Genomic DNA, 19,505 nt, shown 5'->3' with positions numbered 1-19,505 from the left:
TTGCATATAGCCTATAGAGATCTAAGAACAAACTACTCTTTTGAAGCATTCATTTTGTTCAACAAATTGACTCGAGTTGAAAGTGTGAATATTTCATGCTAACCAGAGACTGGGCTAAGTGGTTAGCATTGTTACCTCACAGCAAGACGGTCCCGAAGAGTTTGGGTGTTTCCCCAGTGTTCATGTGGGTTTCCTGCTGTTCCTCGCAGAGGGCAATACGAGGTCACATCACAGGGACATTCAAAGTGCTTTACGTAAGACACCAAGACTAAAAGAACTGAGTAAGTGACATGAAATTAATTGAATAAAAGGAAAAAGAAGCGATAAAAAAAACATCAAAAAAAGCCTAGATTTTAATTAAAAGCAGTAGCAAAATATGTTTTTAGATCTGATTTTAAAGCAAGAAGAGTTGAGAAAAGTCACAGATCTTCTGAAAACTGCTTGCCGATGTGGGAATAACCAACAGACCAGTGTCGGTTGACCTCAGTGGGTTGAATATTGCAGCAACAGATCAGAGATGCATTTTGGTCCTAAACCATTTAGTGATTTATAAATGAATTATGTGACTGACTGGATGTCAGCACAGAGATTTTAGCATCCCAGTGATGTGCTTAGATAGATAGATAGATAGATAGATAGATAGATAGATAGATAGATAGATAGATAGATAGATAGATAGATAGATAGATAGATAGATAGATAGATAGATAGATAGATAGATAGATAGATAGATAGATAGATAGATAGATAGATAGATACTTTATTGATCTTTAAGGAAATTACGGTCACACGTATCAACCCACTCTCCAGCTCTTTTAGATGCGAGAGAATCCCATTACAGTAGTAAAATTACTTTTTAGTTTTACTTTGATTAGTTTTTCTAAACCTTATTTGGACTTTCAAGTTATAATCCATAAGATTTCAGCCCTGATTGATTTGGCGACACCTGTGGTCGGTCACTGTAAGGATGGTAATGGCGGACTCCGGACAATAAAACATACTTCATTAAACTACTATATAGTCTTGAATGAATGCAATTTTTTGCCATGTAAATGGACTTACTTTGTTATAGTCTTGATGTGGCTGACACAAGAGTAGTTTTACATTTTGGGAAATGTGCTTATCCACTTTTGCTGAGAACTAGAGAAGAAGATCATTACCACTCTCATGCCTGTCCTTTAATTGTGAAGCTAGAGTCAGGAAGTGATTAGCTTAGCTTAGCATTAAAACTGGAAGCCACTCAGCAGTTTCCATCATCAAATTTCTGTATGTCTTCAGAGAAAAGTGGAGTTCTGAATCTTGGACAGGGTGCTAAGTGTTTTGGTTCATGCTAGGCTAATTTCCTCCTAACTATAGCTTCAGATTTAACAACCACAACATCCCTGGTTTGTGTCCGTCTCCAGAGGTGTTTTATATTATAATCAAAGTCTTAGAGAATAACACATCTTTATCACTGGAGCCTTTTCACTGTGCTGGCCACATAATTGCCTTAACATGAGCTACTGTGAACTGTTTTCCCACTGCTGCATGAAATTTCAATCAGGAATAATTAATTGTGGCTAAAGCAGTTCATATTAATGAGTAAATCACTCGCTTGAGTCTAAGCAGTGCATGTACAGTAGAAGTTCATACAGTGTAAAAATATTTAAAGTAAACCTCAAAGCTGTCAGTTTTAACAGCCCCTAACTCAAATATATTGAAAGGATTTTTAATATAGTTTATAGTTCGCTTTGATAACTTTCATCATTTTATGAGCTTTGGAGACCTAAGGGTGGAAAATGAACTAGAAAATGAAGATTTCTTAATATGCTTACAATTAAGTGAGTATTTTATGACTGATGATGACTGACCACCACATAGATATGAATAGTATAATTAAAATTAATTTTATTGAGGCGCATAACCAGGGTGGACGTTGGATCCTCTCAGCCTTTTACCAAGCCTTAAGGGAAACCAAATGAAGCTTTCCATTAAAAAAACAAATGGGAATCAGAGCTCAATATTGAAATTTTAGATAAAGAATGTTACAAAATGTGTGAAACACAGATAGCTTATCTTAGCATAAAGAATGGCAACAGGGGGAAAAGCTAATCTGGCTCTGTCCCACAGTAATAAAAACCAACGACCAGCTCTAATTAACACATTATATCTTGTTTGTAAAACCGAACATTTTTTTACCGACAGCTTTTTTACATTGGTTTTGGGCTGGACTGTTGTAGACATCAAACAAATGAGATATAAAGTGTTAATTAGTTAAGTTTATAAGTGCTGATAGGTGCATTTTGTTACCATTAGAGAGAGTGTCAGTCTTTATGCTAAATTAAGTTAACTGGCTGTAAACTTGTATTAATTGGACAGATATGTGAGTGGGATCAATCTTCTCATCTAACTATGTATTTCCATAAATGGTTACTGCATATAAAAGTCTGAGTAGTCCATGATAGCTACAAGTATTCTGTTGGCCCATGAACTCTAAAACGACACATTCAAGTGTTTTCTGATCTAATGGCCTGATTAGCAGAAATCAGAAGGACGTTATTTGTCTGTGGTCTTAAGGTCTTTTTAGGTTTATGTACAGAAATGATTTGACTGGATTTAGGAAAGGATCAGGGTTTGGGTTCAGGTAAGCACTTTATTAAGGTTTGGAAAACATTAAGCTTTTGGACAAAATGGTAAACAGTGATCTTTCACGTTTAATTCTGATGTTTCGTCATCTGATCGCCTAATTTGTTCCCATCATTATTAATATTGTTGCTTTTTGGCTTTGTCACTGTTTGTTTTTTGTTTTTTGTTACCAGAAATACATCAGCGGAGTGCCCTGGTGGTCGAATGGTTGGAGTCGCAGCGTCCCTGGTTAGAATCTGGCCAGGGATCTATGCTGCAGGTCATTCTCCTCTCTCTCTCCCTGTTTCCTGTCGGCCTCTCTGCCAGTTACTATCTAAATAAAGGCAAAAAAGCCCAAAAACAAATCTTTTTTAAAAAAAGAAAAGAAATACATCAGCAGTATGTCCTTGTCTTGAGACACTTGGACAGTGAGCAGCAAATACTGCGGTTGGACAGAGGAAACAGACTATGTGAGCTGTGGGAGTTACTGTACAAAATATGATGACTTAAGACAGTCACTGTTCTGTGAAATACCTCAAAAAACCCTGAAAAATTCTTTCTGGTGTTCAGATGAGCAAACACTGGAATGGCTGTTTCATGTTGATGTGTTCAAACCAAGAAGGCATGATAGACTGTTTAGTTATATATTTGGACTTTTCAGAAATACATAGTAAGCTCATGTCGGTGAGTTAGGTGAGTTACTGATGGTCTGAAGATCTGAAGGTGAAAGATACTTCCGTTGTTTCTTTATTTTCTTTCTCTGTTGTTTGAGTACGTGCTTCTCTGGCCCTTGGCATATATTTGCATGCACGGCACAATAATAACATTTCAGTTATTCATTCATACGCCTCAACAAGAGAAATATGATGGTAGTGCTTCAGGAGTGGGTGTATGAAGTGTTCAGCAAACATCCTGTTCAACCAATTTGCGATGAAGGAAGCTAAATGAAGCCAAATAATTTAGTCCTTATCCAATGTCACGCCAGGCAAAAAAACCATAAATCACAGCCGTCTCAGATTCCACCAGCCAGATGTTTACTGTTCAAAGGAGCATATTGTATCTTGAATAACATCAAGCCATACAGTATACTTGTGAGATTTGAGTTTCCTACCACACCATGGGGGTTTGGCAGTTCACATTCATTGCTTTTAACATGAGTCACTGCCTCCTCGCTAAGACTGAGCACCAACAGGAGACTGACTCTAAAAATACAGAACAGGCACCATCAGCATTTCCTTGCATACTATACATCTTGCCTGGTACTGATACAGCCACAGAGCAGGCTGATCTCATTGACACACTCAGAAAGGGTTTTTGGTGGAAATTTGGTGATGCGGGACTTGTGACAGAAGCACACAGGTGATGGCAGGATGAGACAAATGCTTCCTGTTAGAGGTAACAGGAGGGTCTCAGCCTAAAGTCACAGGTTAAGTTATTTAACAGACTTGAATTGACTTGAAGTGACTACTTGTACCTCCTTCTCTTTATTTAGACTTCATAATGTGGATATCTGTAACTGAGATAAAAATGGACTTTGGACTGTGAAGAGCAAAAAGATCCCGAAGGATTTACTCCGATGTTTGAATTTGGAGAAGTGTGACTATGAAACTTTAAGAGGGGGTTAAGATACCTGTAGTGGTTTTGAAAATATCGAATAGAGTGAAGACATTGATTTGTTGCACCAGTAAGTTGGAGTAGATGATAAAACAGCTCAAACTTACTGTCCTTTTTGTCTTCTTTTTTTAACACACTGCAAGAGATACAGCTATGATTGTGTGTTTCACTTTAAAACATACATTTAAAAAAACATTTAAATGTATCCTCTAAAACCATTTTGTTTTTCTTCAAGGGAAGAGTACCAGTTTTAAAGACTCTAGTATCCATGTGATTTGTTATTCATGGCAAAGAAAAAGCATCAATGGAGGTCGGGTTAAATTTTGCTTTTTTCGCTCCCTCTCTCTCTTTTCTTTTTTTCTTTGTTTGATTTGGTCTCCACAAAAGGGAAGTTACGGAACTTACGGCTCGGGGAGATGGTCAGCAGGAAATGAAATCAAGAGTTGATAGCTACACTAAATTGCTGTGTTTGGTGGGGAAGGTTGTGGATTTTATCTGGAGGGATAAAGCAAGATGATAAGAAAGTTATGCCCTTCAATGATGACACATTTTAAAGTAGCCTCACTTAATGTGAATAGATTAAACAATCTTATTAAAAGAAAAAAAATGATATAACATTTCTTCAGACAACCATTTATCAAAGGAGGAACACTTAAAACTAGAATGACCTGCTGCTGCTCAGATCTTTTTATCATCTTATTGCTCTGCTAAATGAGGAGTTGCAATATTATTTTGAAAAACATCCTAATTCATGTTGGGAAAAATCTTGCAGATAAGGATGGGAGATATATTTCAGTTAAAGGTAAAACAGAGGAGACAGAAATAACGCTGTTAGACATACATATTTCACCAGAGCAGCAGCCAGAATTAATGGCCAAAATGATAGCATTGATTACTTCAGAGGCAAAGGGGAGAACTAAACTTGATTATGGATCCAAAGTTGACTGTCAATATAGTATACAGCATCAATTAGAGAAAATGTCAGTACTGTTAAGGTGGAATGAAAATTAATTTGGCATTATAGACATTTGAAGAAGGTTACACCCCAATGAAAAAGACCACACATAGTACTCAAAAGCCCGTAAAAAATATTTGAGACAAGATTATTTTTATACATGAATCAAATTTAGCAAAAGTGAAATAATGCTCTGTCAGATCAACTCATGACACAATATCCATGGAGCTAACATTTGCAATAGAAAAAGATGTATCAATTTGGAAACTAAACAACTTTCTTTTAAATTAAACTGACTTCAAAAACTAGATAACAACAATAATATAACAATCTATTGAGATTAATGATAATGGAGATATCTCCCCTTTAATGGTTTGCGATGCAGCTAAAGCTGTCATTAGAGAGGGTGATAATAGCTTTTTCTTCATTTAAGAACAAGCAAAGAGAAAAGAAAAGAAATAACTTGGGAAATAACCTGATGAGATTTAAATAAGAACATAAAAAGAGAGGAGACAAAAAAATACTTGATGAAATAGATCAAATCAAAAACAACAGCTTGCCAAAACAGAGAAATTAGTAATGATGATTTGGAGAAGTGCGGAGTATTGCACAGACTGAGTGGGACTAAGGTTTGTTTTTTTCTGATCTTTGAGTTAAAGTGAGTTAGGTCTGCGATATTGTGCCGCCATACTTTGATGGTGATGGCAAGAATATGCATGCATGAATCATACATCAATAAAAGACTAATAAGGATATTAGGGGGAAAATGTAATACATGTATAGAAATACAATAATGGCCAAGATAAAAGTCACAACATGAAAGGCTATTCAAAAGGATCTAATATTTATGAGAGATTGTAATAAACAGGGAATTTAAACTCTGAAAGACACTTTTAAATGAACACTTTCAAAAACTGGGAAAATAAAGGCTTAACCGGACAGAATCAGATAGTTACAGAAAAAAGAAGAGAGGCTTTTGAGAATTTATCAAAATTATATAATATACCAAAATCTCACTTATATGAATACTTATGAATGCAAAGCTACCTTGTTAAAGATTAAATAAAACAATGAAGGAGACACATTCTTTAATAGCTTGTATAATAAGTATTTCTAAAAGAACTAACACAAAAAACATACGAGGTCAGATTTATCGCATTGTGGAAGAAGAATCAAGAAGTCAGGAAATCAAAGCAATCATCAGCTGCGGAGAAGGAACTGAATTTAATAATATCATATGCTCCTGAAGTCTGTGCCATCGGTGTGTGTGTGAATATTAGATTAGATTTCCTGATGTGGAGGCACCTTTCATAGCAGCCTTCAGTGCACGAATGTGTGTATGAATGGGTGAATGTGACGTGTCATGTAAAGCGCTTGGAGTGGTTGTAAGACTAGAATGGTGCCATATAAATGCAGCATTTACCATTTAAAACATCTGTTATTCAAGCAAGGTACTCTAATGAGGCAACACTAAGTTGTTGGCGATGATGTGGGGAGGTAGACACCAACCACACCCACATATTCTTTTCCTGTCTGGTTTTTCAGCAACATCGGGCTGAAATAAGTGAAGCTAAGCTATGCCACATGAATTTTTCAGTGCACACTCCTTTGGGGGCCTGAGCAATTATTACTTGGTTGAACACCACAGCTGCTCTCTCTACAAACTGATAAGTGTTTCTTCAGAATTTTAAGAGCAGCAGCACTTAAAGCAGATTACAAAAAGACTGGCTGAAACCAGCGGCATCGCAACTAAGATAATGGAAGGACACCATTAACCAAATCTATAAAATGCAATAAATCACAGAATTAGGAAACTAGTTAGACTGCTTGATGTGAGATGAGAAGATACAGAAAACAAATATCATACAAAAATGAAAAAAACAGTCCATTTTAAGATATTCCCAAGCCAAACCTATTTTTTATTATTGTTTTATTATTTATATTATTATTTAATTTCTACTACTGTTAGGTTTTTTTTCTCTTTCTTACTTTTGGGATGTTGGTATCGAGGGGTGTGTGTGTGTGTGTGTGTGTGTGTGTGTGTGTGTGTGTGTGTGTGTGTGTGTGTGTGTGTGTGTGTGTGTGTAGGCGGGGTATACAATAGCTTTTATTAGCTTTTATTAGTGTTTTTTTTGAGAGAAGTAAGTATGTTTTAAGTATAAAAATATTTAGTACTGCGAACAAGGATCTGTGGCGTGTATGTCAGGACTGAATATGTTAAGAGCAAAGGCTTACAGCAACATCTAATGGCATACAGAAAGGTCAACACGATTGAAAAGAATCTGAAAGGTCAAGCCAGTAAAATAATCAAACAATCTGAATCATTGTAGTTTAATCCAGGTTTTGTTCTGCGGTTTATGGTTCTTTGGGAAAGAAGCCCAAAGTACAACCGCTGGTTAGGACTCATTGTCTTCAGGTGAGTAACCTGCTAACCTGTGACAAACAGCAGGATATAACATGAAGACACATCGTCTACCAGGGCGAAGAATCCTGTAGTCTTGGAACATATCACCGACTATCGGACTGGTCTGCATAGCAATAAGTTTGAACTCTTAACACTGCAGTTTCCATAGGAACTAAGTAAGGCGGCTATCAGCTCATAAGACAGATTGATGAGATGCTTTAAGTGCAGAAGCAAGACTATTTATGTTCAAAACACAGCCACAAGACACAGAAAAACGATATGGACATTAATCATGAGGTATTATTACATAGATTTGTGAAAAATATTGAAGTAAATTGAGATTTTTCCATCATGCAAGCTATTTCTACAACACAGGCATCACAAAAATAAACACACTGCCTGAGACTAGGTGCCTAATCTAAGATGGTAAGTATTTGCCATCACAGAACATCACTGGTAAAATGAGAAGAAGCAAAAAAACAGATGTTATTTGCTTTGGGGAAATTCTAAACAGACTGTTAATTTACTTGACTTTTTTGTTCGAAAATGTATTTAAGTCAAGCGACTCTTTTAATAGAAAACTCATCCATCACTTGCCATCCCAAAGACAAAGTTTTGTGTGTTTTGTTGTTAACATAGTGTATTATTTATTTTGAATTTTACTGTTCTGGACATGACTACATATCAAATATATGTTCTTAGGCTTAAAGCTATAATATGCAACTATTCTGCATTAATATGTCTAAAAACAACCGGACCTATGCTATATATTTCGTTAAGTTGTGTACTTACATTAGCCCAAATGTTTTCAACAATTCACAAACCTGGAGTAATCTGTAATTTTAATGAAGGTAATGGTCTGCTTCATCTAAGCAAACGTTTAGCACACAGAGACCCCACTGAACAGCCTTGGAAAAACACAGATTTTTAACATTAAACTGCTTTTTACTGGTTGCAATACCCATGTTCTTTTGTTGTGGAGAGGAGCAGACCTCTGCGGATAATTCTGGCTTCTGGCAAAACTATCCTAAACGCCTGGATCTCAAGTTGTCAGAGAAACAAGCTGAGCAAACGGTAGGCGCAACTTGGCTCACAGCCCCTCCGGATGTCTTGTATCTGCCGAACACCACCAGAGAAACACTGATTTGCAACGTGAATCTCTAGGTCCGTTTATATTGGAGAGCAGGAGACCTCTGCAGATAATTCGGCTCACAGTTCTCATCATTCCTAGATTCTAAATTATTGTGTTTAAACAAAAAAAATGTAAGGACGACATACTACTTCTTGTTAAATCGTAAAACGTTGTCATTATTTCAGGAAATTAATGTACAAACTAAAATCGTAATAATGAGATGAAACTGTCTCGTAATAAAGTGAAAAAAATGTGATAAAAATAAGATGAAAATGATTGTGTTGAAATGAGGAAAGTTACTTGTTATGTCATGGTGGCAGCGATACACTTTATACACCATATTTTCACCGCTTTCTTTCATTCATTTTTTAAATCCCAGAATTAAAGCTCAACATACAAATGTTGTTTATCACTTGAGCAGTGACCAAAACTTGGAGAAGAAACCTGCTCAACAAATCTTAAGTGCATTCATGAACATTTGGCCCTTGATAAAGAACTGCATCACTTCATATAAACACCATCCTGTCCTGAAGACAGCCCATGTAATGACATATGTCACTAATGGAGCGAGCACTCCTGAGCAACACCAAATAAAAGCAGACAGAATTAATTGCAGCCTGCCGTAGTGACCTTTTTCTGTTTGATAAATCATAAAGCCTAAGAGACTGCCATTAGCCTCGTAGATGGGAAATATGCAGCTTTGAGAAATGATCCTGGATCTCAGGATCTGGAGCTCTATCGACCCGGCCGGTCTGAGCTTGCAGCACACATACAACACAGTACATACGCACACACCCATGCATACAAAATGTGTATTATTCTGCCCCTTTAAGCTCAAAATGGGACAGAGACACTGGCGCTTTATTGTCTGAGGAGAAGTCAAATTCCTATTTCATCATCCAGTAAAGAGAAGCATTCCTGTGGTGCTCAATTAAACTTCAACAAGAGGAGCCCACCAGTGTCTGGACTGTGAATAATGTAGACACTCATTAGGTCCATTTGAAGAAGAGACCATATTTTATTGGCTTTGTGAGACAATGTCAGGGCAGAGGCTTTTGAATTTAGTGAGTTGTATGTGTTTGCAGCTGAATGAATAATTAAAATGTGGGAGGTAGACAACTGATAGAATAATCAGCTAATCATAGAGAGGTGTAATTATTTTCAAGGTGACACACAGTCAAAGAGTGTGAATTTTCAGCGATTTCGTCTAGATAAAGCAGTTAGGTTTATTATCTTTTAAATACTGTACAATATGAGGTCATGAACTCAGCATGACTGAGCTGCAGTGTGAAACCTTTCTGGCAGAGCAACTGAAGCCTGAAATGTTTCCCTACAGCCAAAGACTCAACTCATTGCAAATTAATCACATTTTCATTCTATTAAAATATAAATTTGACATAACATGAGCTCAAATGTAGATATATGGTTTGTTTGAGGCACAGACGCACACATCCATACTGAGTAGGCATTAAGGCTGCAGCTGTGTTTGTTGTCTTGGAAATTTAAATCCAGTGATGTGTTGAAGTAAACATAAGTTAAGCTATTTAAGAGGAATGATAAACAAACAGAGAGAGAATATTCAGCACAGATACATAACTGAAAGGACTACAAATGAGAAAATGTAAATTGTTATGTTTCTACTGTTCTGAGAAGTTTGTATCAAAACTACACATCTAAAATTGGATTACCTACAGAAAACATTTTATTTTCTATTCAGGTTCAGCAACTTTCAAGGTTTTTTTTCTCAATTTGTGTTTTACTTTATTGGTTTTGGTATTTATTCTGGTTACTTACCATAACCTGTGAGATGTTGGAAGCTCCACTAATTAAAGCTTTACACTGTCATCTATTATCGCAAGTAACATAAGCCTCGTACAGATTTATAATAGTGATGCATAAATCCGATAATCTGGATCAAAATCAACACCAATACTGACCTCATTAAGTGGATTGTGTATCGCACTGATGTGACCAATCCACACTAAATAAGTCTCTGTTGTTACAAAAGTTTAAGAATAAAATTTCATAAATCTTTGACGACGATACAATTCAAACAAGCCCGAAAAGCATGTTGGTGTTGGAACATTTCCACTTAGCTGTTATATGTACTTTCATTAGAAGAAAAGGGGTAAGTAATTGTAAAACAGTAATGAGGGACTACTAATCAGGAATGACTCACGAAGAATGTGGTCAATATGATCGATTCACAGATATATTTATGAACTAATCATTACCTAATCATTCATTAATACGGTTTCTTCCAATCTGTTCTCTAATAATTCATCATTATCCATTATAGTCCTCCACAATAGGAGTTATTAGGGAAGTACTTCTTAACGATTAATCAATAATCAGGTTGTTACGCATTTGTTCCTTACTAATTATACAGTTTTGTGTACCATATTGTACCGTATTGTGGAGAGTCAATGCTGTAAAGGGACGTCACAGAGTCATATAGAATAGGAAATTGCACAGAGGGTTTATTTTGTTATTGAAATGACAGAGTTAAAGCTTGTGTTGCTTCCACTAATGACTGCTGTTCTGAAACTGTAATTAGAGGAGTCCCCATCCCTGCAACGTGTGCAGTGGTGCGGGTGAGTAAACTGTTATTATAATGCGAATAATAATACAATGTGAATAATGGACTAAACCAGATTGTGAAACAGGAGAGGAGAGAAGCTCCCCTAAGAATTTTAAGAGTCGAGTCAGATCACATAACCTCAGCAGCTGGAGAAAGAAAACCAAATGCCAAAATTAGAAACAACAGATAGAGCGCATGTTATAATATTGGGCAGATTATGATCTCATTTATACATTTAATTCCTTCAGACACATAGACTGAAATATTACATACCACCTAAGACAATAGATAGAAAATGTTTAATTCAAAGAGAGATGTTCAGTAATACATGCTTTGAAGACTTGCCAGAAAACAGTCTGCGTTCTTTTTCTCTCCAATAGCCTGAAGGTTAGATGGGGGAGGTGGGAGGAGACGTGGGGTTTTGAGGGGTTGGTGGGGAGATGGGGAGTCATTTCTAATGAGTTCATCACCTTGAACATGGCAAGGAGGGATTTCATATTTGCCATAAATACATCATTATGTGTCTAAAATGATGTGAAACTAGGAGATTTGTGGCAATTATACAAACCAGCCAATCCCATTACCTGAAACTCAAAAGAAGGAAATTAAAAACAAAAGGGAACGAATACAAAGCGCCGTCTCAGGTGTTGGCCAGAGCCACAACACAACACACATGTATAATATCAACAGCGTGCTCCATGAATTTTACGATGTGAACATGGATTTTTTTTAAAGCATGATGGAGCTGAGTAACCGAGTGATAGCTGAACATAATGCAACATAAATGTGATGCTCTGTATGTTCATGGTGACTGTGTCATACTAGATTCGGACCCCAGGAAGACCAGCCGGTGCCATGGGTATCAGCTATTGGGGACCCTTTTAAATAAATAAATAAATCGAGCCCACCCGAGGTCTCGCTTCCTCTCACGAGGCCGCACTAATCAGAACATCAGAACATGTCGGATTTAATTGGGGCGTGTTAGCACATGTGGAGAAGATGGACTGTGACTAGTGGAGAACAGATGCTGTGATACCCCTAACCAGACCTGACACAAGAGCGATACAATTTATGAGAAATGGTATAGCAGCACTCAAGTATTTGACGCAGCTCAGAAAAGAAGCTGCGTCCAGGGAAACAAACTCAGCAGCAGCCACAAGAAGTCAGTGCAGGAGCCATTAACTCGAGTTAGAGTGGAGCTGCTGTAGGGGACTGCTGATGTAATGCTATTGACCAGTCTAAAACAGGCTGAAGATCCATCCTGTGAAGCTGTATATTAGAATCAGGTTTAATCCAGCCATGTTTTGAAAAAGCAGAAATGTTCAAGCTGTGAATATTTAGTCAGACCCCAGTCCCACATGCTGACACACGCAGGCAAAAGGAAAAGCAAACAAGACAGCATCGCTAACACTGATGCTGACAGGATTAAGAAATAATATCATCACATCTATAGTCCACTGCGCCTCTGCCTGATGAGTGGACAATGTGTGTGCTCACTTTTACAGGACAGTTTTTCCCCCATGGGATACTTGAAAGACCCAGTCCTTTGTACTTAATCTGCAGCTAGGACTGCAACTAATGATTTTCATTATCAAGTAATCTGTCAACTGTTTTCTTGATTAATAAATTAGTTGTTTGGTACATAAAATGTTATAAAATTGTGAAAAATGTTGATCACTGCTTCCCAAGGTGACATCCTCAAATGTATTTTTCCACAACAGTTCACAACCCAAAAATATTCAGTTTACTGTCACAAAAGAAACATTTAAGAAGCTGGAATCCGAGAATTTGCACTTTTTTTTCTTAAGAATGACTGAAAACAATTAATGGATTTTCCAAATAGTTCGACATACACTTAATAGTTGGCAACTAGTTGATGGATTGATGTAGCTTATGCAAGTGTCTGTACTTCAGTACAGCTGGGGTCTTGGTTAAATGGTGAAGTCAGCATAACATACTGATGTTTAGCAGGTGTAATGTTTACTATGTTCCTCATCTTAGTTTAGCATGTTAGCATTTGCTAATTAGTACTAAACACAAAGTACAACTGAGGTTCATGGGAATGCCTCTGGATTTGATGACCATAAACAAAAGTATTGGACAAACTGACATTCTGAAATGATGATGTTGTAAGATAGATAGTTACAAAGTAAGAAATGCCTGTACGAGATTTGTGAGAATCCATCCAAAGGTTGTTTCAATCTGAACCAAAGTGGTGAACAGACACTGCCATCCTTAATGTGGCTAAAACAAGCTGACAGGAAGATTAACAGAAAATTATTAGCACTCTCTCAAATGCCACATCTCCTTTCTACCTTTCTAACACACTGACAACATTCCCCACCGCCAATTACAAATTTTAAATTACGCAAGTGGACACTGCTCCCCCCACCACCACCCTTGCCACACAGGTCCACGCTGTGAGCCGGCCCTCAGAGCAGCTCCAGGAGCAAGGCCTGCAGTGCTGGGCAGTAAATAACCAGCATAAACGTGTCGTGGGAGACAACCTGCAGACACCGACCCATTTAATGTTAATAGGAAAGCATCGGTTACCAGATTCTAAATAATAGCTTGCAGTCTCTATGGCCAAAGATAGGTACCACAAGCGCAGGAATTTATGGAGTTAGCAAATTGCTTTTCTATCCCCATTCTTTTCCCATTTGTCCGTTTTGCCACCTCTCGGCGCAGGGTGGGGATGATGGAGAGGTGCAGGGAGATGATGGGACTGTTGCAGCCTGCTTGACTGAGCACACCTGCCCTACGGCCACAGAACTGGGGATGATGATGCTCCGAGGTGCACAACAACTATCCGTGCATCTAGGTCTCGGGAGGGACAGCCACTTGACAAGACACTGAGATATATTTATTCCAGCAAGGCCTGGGGTGTTTGGTTGTGACCGCTGGCACTGTTGTTCGACAGGAATTGTGAATGCACCAGACACAGCAGGTTTGTGGTCAGTAATGTTAAGAGAGGGCAAATACAGAGCCACATCACACTGTTCTGACCTGTTTGTAGCAGGTGGTCCAGCTTTAAGGACACTAGAGGATTATGTGCAGTCACTTTGTAGAAACATATCAAATTACTTTTATTTACTCTCTAGGGTTTATAGAAAAATGACTTCATGGCAGAATGATACATTGCAAGTAAAAGTATGGATTTCATGCACTAAGTTTGTTGGTAACTAAAGTAGACCAAGACAAATTGATTAAGCTATCCCTGTACTTTTACCTGTGTCATTACTGTAGTATCTACATATTTAATAGTTAATACTAAGAGTGAACAGCCTTACACCAGTTTAAAATTACTTAGGCTCCCAACTATTCTTCAAGGGGGCAGTTTATGCCATCAGAACTGCTTGTCGGACAGTCTAATAGCTTCAGAAACCCACACACCTTTACAATGTTGGATATTTCTGTAACTTTCCAAATATAAATATATATATCAAAATATCCCGGCACACACGCCCACTTCTCAACGAGATTGGCCAGCTCTGGGGAGGTAAGAAAAGAGTCAGGGTATAAAAGGTGTAGTGTGTTGAACTTAGTGGTATGTAGTGGAGCAGACTTGGCAGAACCGTGATGTAATATTCACAAGTAACTATTCAGTTGGTTGCAACCTTACCACTAAATCCTACACATTGCAACTTTAACTTCTCTCCGTAGCCCTCTTTTTTTTATTTTTGGCACAAACATTTCTGTCACTTTTCACTGTGTATAAGTCCATGCACTATGAATGTCCTCCAGGGGAGACTGTCTGAAAATATTTGTCATTGTCCTTCTCCACCTTTCTATGACGCTTACTTTTCACTCTGCCTTTCAGAGTCAACATTCAGGGCAGCTATACACTTCTGATTTCCAATATGATCGAACAAAACATCAAAAACACATTCTTTTCAACTATAAACTGACTCTAACGCTCCACATTCATGCTAATGACTCTGTGAAGCTTTGTGCTAAATGCTAACCTCAACATGCTGATGTCAAGCAAGTATGATGTTTACCATTATCACCTCAGTTTAGCGTGTTAGCACTGTAACTAATTTATAGTAACACAAAGAATGAGTGGTCAACAAAGTTATTACACTTTGTCCTGAAGTGGGACTTGAAAGTTTGTACAACATTTCATGGCAATCCATAAAGTAGTTTTAAATACATTTTACTCAAAACCATAAATATCAGCCTGCTGGTGGTACTAGCAGAAAAGTCATGGGATCTCTAACATTGAACATAGAATTCATCATCTTGGCACCATGAATGTATTTACAAAATTTAATAGAAATCTTTCCAATAGCTGTGGATACTTCTGTCTGGCCTGAGGTGGTGCACTCATTGACAGACCGACATTGCCATCCCTACAGCCATGCTGCTAGTATGGCTAAAGCAGATATCCCAGAGGACCTGGATGTGGCAGAAAAGATTGTATGGTACAATATTTTGGAGTTTCTGCTTCAATAGATTGATTGCAAGCAAGCCAAGCATTAGTGTAACTCAGCCATAAAAGAAACCAGCACTTAATTAATTGCGCTAACCGCCTATGTTGTTACAAACACCACCACACTCATCCCATCAGATCAGTCTGAAATCCTCTCTGCATGCATGGCTGCCTCAGTTTGATGTTTCACAGAAGCATCAAACTGAGGCAAGATGAAATGACACAACAGAGAAAATTTGACTAAACCTAATTAACGCGTCATGGGATAAAAACTCAGGCATTTTAGTTTAGTTGTTTTTCATACTGGGCAAGAGTGACTAGCAACAAATGGCTTCTTCTGAAGGGAGGAAAATGAGCCCTGATATCTGTAGCTCTTCTGCTGTGTGCAGACTCCAGTGGGAATACTGTACATTATTGCTAATTATACAAGTGTAAAGAAGGGCAGCATAGACAAATATCACCAACAGAAATTATCCTTTAAATATAGAGACATGTTGAGTCACACAAGCTCCGCCATTGCAAATATCAAGTCTAGAAACACGAGTGAAGTTTTCCCAACTGATGCTGAATCTGGAAAAAAAAACAAATCACTTAGGTCTTCATCTGCCCCGCTGGGGAGCAAGGTGGCATCAATAAGGTCAAAGCTGGGGTCAGGTGTAATTAAATCACATCAGCATTTTGACCAGTTTGACTCCACGAGGTCACGGCTTGTATACTCATCACGTTTTTCCTTCTGTGAAACAAAAACATATGAGACCTGACTAATTATTCATGATCACCGTGCTCACATGAAATCACAGGCTCTGACCTCCCGTCACCTTTTCATTGTAAATACTTTTTTTTTTTTAATTACTCACAATAAGAATATGTAATGTCACCACAGTTGGTAAGATGCTAATTCTTAACGCTCTGCTAGAGTTACTGAAGACCTCAGGCAGACTTTAACAGAGAATGACATTTTCAGATCACTCTCCTGAATTAAAAAAAAAAAAAAGGGGGGGGGGGGGGGAGCACGCCCGAGACAATCTTTAACACAGCTTGCTCTCTACATAACAGTATAAATAATGCAATCCTAAAAATACATGTTTAGGATTCATCAGACGAGATGAAAACACACCATGAAAGAAACCAGCTCCCGCCTTGAAGTTTATGTCTATTTAGGATTAACCTTTCACACACTCCCAAAACTGAGAAAAGAAATAACAGTCCACAAAGCAGCACAACCCCTAAACCATTATCTGAAATGAGTTGCTGTGTCTTCTTAAGGGTAAATAAAGGATATTAAAATGGAAAGATTCTGTACGATTTCATCTATATTCTCAAAAACACAGCTGGAGGGAGGAGTGTTGAAAATGCATAACATAAAACATGACCAGGAGGCATGTAGATAGAGAGAGGCAGTGACAATGGAACATCCTCGTAATCCTTTTAGCATCTTTCACAATCATAGTTCACTACTGTGTGGAGCCTTAAGAAACAGTCTCCCTCTGCCAAATCTGGTTACAAAGAACCACACACAATATGCAAGCTGCTATGGTCTTCACACCGCATGTTACCCATTATTAAATCCACGATCTGCAGAATTATTCCTCATATTTTTCCCCCTTCTTTCAGATGTTTTGCAGAGATCAAAAAGACATGCAGTCCTGTCATTGCATCAAATTGGATTGCTTGAAGAAAATCCTGACATTATGCTTTTAGGTGCCGAGGAAAATTATCTTTCAGTTTAGGTACCGGAGGATTACTGGCCATGAAAATGACTTGAAGCTATTTTAAATGAATGCAGATTGATAATGCTGAAAGGTCCTGCAGAATGACAACATAAAAGTCATTTTCAAGATGAATTTCTCCATGAGGCAGGATGTCACTTCATGCTCCCAGTGGAATGGAAACATTATTCTGCTCTTTTTAGATATATATATTTATATATAGCAAAATAAACCATTTAAAGCTTCCAGAGACCTTCAATTTCATCCTGGACTGAGCCATGAACGCCAACAGTTACCAGGCTTTATGATCAAAGATGACAGAATACAAAAAAACAGACTGGTAAGAAAGAGAGAGGGATGCTTTTGATGTTCAAAACCAAGACGATTATATTTTTATGAAGGCAACTTCTGTTTGATAGACTCTTCAAAATGAACATACTGGCAACATTTGAGCACAACAGCACTGACATATGTACAACTAATGAGTTGAACTAATATATTTGGACAGGTAAATTGTTGTCACAGCTCAAATATTTTGCCAGCCTTGCCATAAAAGGGACATTAAAGGAACAGAAAGTCTTTTTTTTTTTACTACAGCGTCAACATTATTAAGTATAAACACATAGTTTTTTTTTAAAACAACAGCATTTATGTGTCAGTTGGTCAAAAAATATATCTTTAAGTAAACATCAGTGATGCAAACAAATGTTTTACAGTATTCTATGTGAAATCTTTAAATGCAGTTGTCAAATGTTAACACTTTCTATTATACTGGGACTAATATCAGGTTTAGATATTGTGTCTTAGCCAGTGGGGATACAGTTGTGTTTGCATTATGATTTAAATTGTAGGCTACTATACTGCTGTCACGTCCAGACAGGATTACTTTCCTCCCTGCAAATATTTCCCTAAATCATCCCACACTGTGGTGCGTCCTGGGGCCCTCTAAAAGACTTTTCGGAGCTTAAAGACGCACACCGTGTAATTGTAACCATAATTACTCGCGACATTCAGAGTTCAAATCCGGATCAACACCTCAGAGTGAGTGCCATCACAAGTCAGTCTCCACCCCATACAAACTGATGAGGCAGAAAAGCCATAAAAATGCTCTTTTATTCCCCCCTTGCAGGAAGCCAGACTTACAGGGAAACTTGCAGAGAAATGTCTGCTTTTCTTCTGGGCTCCACAACACAAGCGCAAACACTGGCAGACTCCGGGGCGCACACTTAGTGCCAGTGGATCCAATTCATTTGATCCGCAGTTAGTGATGAAAGAAACTGGTCTGTGTAATCACGCTCATTCAGCCTGTTCAGCTGAACAATGGACACAACTGTAGTGTTAACAGGAGGTGGTTTTTATTCTCGTACAATTGCTGCCAAAATGTCCAGTTGCGCACCTTTTGTTCTGACACCGGCCACAGAGCACACACACAGTTATCCTGAGGTTCATCATCACGCAAAACCTCATACATCAAACGGATGTCGTCTGCTTCAGAAAAAAAATTTAAAAAATAAAACAAGCTGCCAAACTGGCCATGACGATGCTCAGTATCCTGACTGCAGCACAACCACCAATCTCCTCATGAACATGAACAGGAGAAACCCAAAGGCGGTTTAAGAGGCATGTCACATTGTCACATTGTGTTCCTGTTTGCTCTGGATGTGAGGTTAACCGGCTTCAATCAACACACACGGTCTCCAGTTTAAGGGAAGAAGACAAAAGAAAAAAGCCATCCATGAAAAACAATCTTACCTTTCTGTCCCTGCGGCGAGGATTTGGCTCAGGTAGGTCTGGCACTGCTAAATTGAATGTGTTGGCGAAGCGGGTGAAATGAGCTACTCCCGCCGATACAACAGCAGCGACGGCATGAGCTGAAGAAAGTGAGGAGAGCAGCAGCGGAGATGAAGATTTGAAACGGCGGAGCAGCGCAGCGCAGCGTGGTGTGTGTCTCTGACGCTGACATCAGAAGGTTTTGCTTTAAGGTGGCTCCGTTCATTCACATCATCTGTTGGCTTTAACTCCTCTGTAACAAGGAATATTATCATCACAGAGAGCCGCCGTTGGAATAAAATGA

The sequence above is a fragment of the Scomber scombrus genome, chromosome 9 (assembly GCF_963691925.1).
Source record: "Scomber scombrus chromosome 9, fScoSco1.1, whole genome shotgun sequence".
Classification (NCBI taxonomy): Eukaryota; Metazoa; Chordata; class Actinopteri; order Scombriformes; family Scombridae; genus Scomber; species Scomber scombrus.
This window is presented reverse-complemented; position numbering follows the sequence as displayed.